Source organism: Oratosquilla oratoria, chromosome 16 (assembly GCF_046742065.1).
Source record: "Oratosquilla oratoria isolate Oo_2021 chromosome 16, ASM4674206v1, whole genome shotgun sequence".
In the NCBI taxonomy this organism is placed as follows: domain Eukaryota; kingdom Metazoa; phylum Arthropoda; class Malacostraca; order Stomatopoda; family Squillidae; genus Oratosquilla; species Oratosquilla oratoria.
In genome coordinates, this window is record NC_134792.1 from 66,698,915 (window position 1) to 66,701,414 (window position 2,500).

General features: G+C 34.1%; 1 protein-coding gene across 1 annotated transcript in view; it reads right to left on the minus strand.

Annotated features, from left to right (window-relative positions):
• LOC143033716 (uncharacterized) overlaps window positions 1-2,500 on the minus strand; it is a gene marked incomplete at its 5' end in the record, with an annotated part of 91,142 nt that overhangs the window by 39,100 nt on the left and 49,542 nt on the right.

Genomic DNA, 2,500 nt, shown 5'->3' on the forward strand with positions numbered 1-2,500 from the left:
ATAGACTATAAAACTGATAGGTACACTGGCTAATAGTTATAATAGAAGGCTGATAGGTATTCTAGAAGGCTGATAGTTATACTAGAAGGCTGATAGATATACTAGAATGTTAAGTATACTAGAAGTATGATAGGTATACTAGAAGGCAGATAGGTACAATAGAAGGCTGATAGTTATGATAGAAGGCTGATAGTTATACTAGGAGGCTGATGGGTATACTAGAATGTTGATAAGTATACTAGAAGGATGATAGGTATACTAGAAGGCAGATAAGTATACTAGAGACAGATATACTAGAAGGCTGATAGGTAAACTAAAAGGTTGATTGTTATACTAGAAGACTGATAGGTATACTAGAAGACTGATATATATACTAGGAGACTGATAGATATACTAGAAGGCTGATAATTATACTAGAAAGCTGTTAGGTGTACTAGAAGACTGATAGGTATACAAGAAGGCTGATAGTTATAATAGAAGGCTGATAGGAATATTAGAAGGCTGATAGTTTACTAGAAGACAGATAGATATACTAGAATACTGAAAATTACACTAGAAGGCTGATAGATACACTAGAAGGCTGATAGGTATACTAGGAAGCTGATAGTTATACTAGAAGGCTGATAGATATAGTAGAAGGATGATATATATACTAGAAGGCTAATAGATATACTAGAAGGCTGATAGGTATACCAGAAGGCTGATGGTTATACTAGAGGACTGATAGTAATACTGGGAGGCTGATAGGTATACTAGGAGGCTGATAGCTATACTAGAAGGCTGATTTACTAGAAGGCTGATAGGTATACAAGAGACAGATATACTAGAAGGCTGATAGGTAAACTAGAAGGTTGATTGTTATACTAGAAGACTGATAGGTATACTAGAAGACTGATAGATATACTAGGAGACTGATAGATATACTAGAAGGCTGATTATTATATTAGAAAGCTGTTAGGTGTACTAGAAGACTGATAGGTATACAAGAAGGCTGATACTGATAGTTAAAATAGAAGGCTAATAGGAATATTAGAAGGCTGATAATTTACTAGAAGAAAGATATACTAGAATACTGAAAATTACACTAGAAGGCTGATAAGTATATTAGAAGGCGTATAATTATAATGGAAGGTTGATAGTTATACTAGAAAACTGATAAGAATACTAGAAGGCTGATATTTTACTAGAAGACTGATAGGTATACCAGAAGGTTGAGAGTTACACTAAAAGGCTGATAGTTATAACAGAAGGCTGATAGGTACACTAGAAGGCTGGTAGGTATACTATAAGTCTGATAGTTATACTAGAAGCCTGATAGTTATACTAGAAGGCTGATAGATATACTAGAAGGATGATATATATATACTAGAAGGCTGATAGTTATACTAGAAGGCTGATAGGTATACCAGAAGGCTGATGGTTATACTAGAGGACTGATAGTTATACTGGGAGGCTGATAGGTATACTAGGAGGCTGATAGCTATACTAGAAGGCTGATAGTTATACTAGAAGGCTGATAGTTATACTAAAAGGTTGGCAGGTATACTAGAAGGCTGATAGGTATACTAGAAGGCTGATAGTTATACTAGAATGCTGATAGATATACAAGAAGGCTGATAGTTATCCTAGAAGACTGATAGTTATACTAGAAGGCTGATAGGTATACTAGGAGGCTGATAATTATACTAGAGGACTGATAGTTATACTAGAAGTTTGATAGGTATACTAGAAGGCTGATAGGCATACTAGGAGGCTGATAGCTATACTAGAAGGCTGATAGTTATACTAAAAGGCTGACAGGTATACTAGCAGGCTGATAGGTATACTAGAAGGCTGATATACTAGAAGGCTGATAGGTAAACTAGAAGGCTGATAGTTATACTAGAAGGTTGATGGATGTACTAAAAGGCTGATAGTTATACTAGAAGGCTGATATGTATACTAAACTGTCCGGAAATAGATTCAATTTGGAAGTAGGTAGAAACAACTTTGCCAACCGTGTAGTTAATGAATGGAATAAACATCCTGCACAGGTAGTACAATGTAGTTCAGTTCGAAGCTTTAAGAATCATTTAGATAAACACCTAAGCAAGATGCTGTAACGATTATAATTTATTTTATATTATTTGTTTTTGTTTTGTTATAATTTGTCTGTCTGATTTTCATTTATTATTAGTTATATGTCAATTTATTATTATTTATCATTTACTTGTTTGTTTATTATTTAACTATACCTATGCATTTATCTATGTTTTTTATTTGTTATTTACATTATTATAGTTTTTACTTATTATTTTATTATTATTATGATTTTTTTCGCATCCGACCTAGATATGGACCAAAAGGTCTCCTGTCGGCATGCTCCACCTTTGTAATCCTTTATAAACGGACGGTGGGTATACTAGAAGACCGATGGGTATACTAGAATGCTAATAGGTATACTAGAAGGCTGATGGGCATGCTAGAAGGCTAAGTATACAAAACGGCCGATGGGTATACT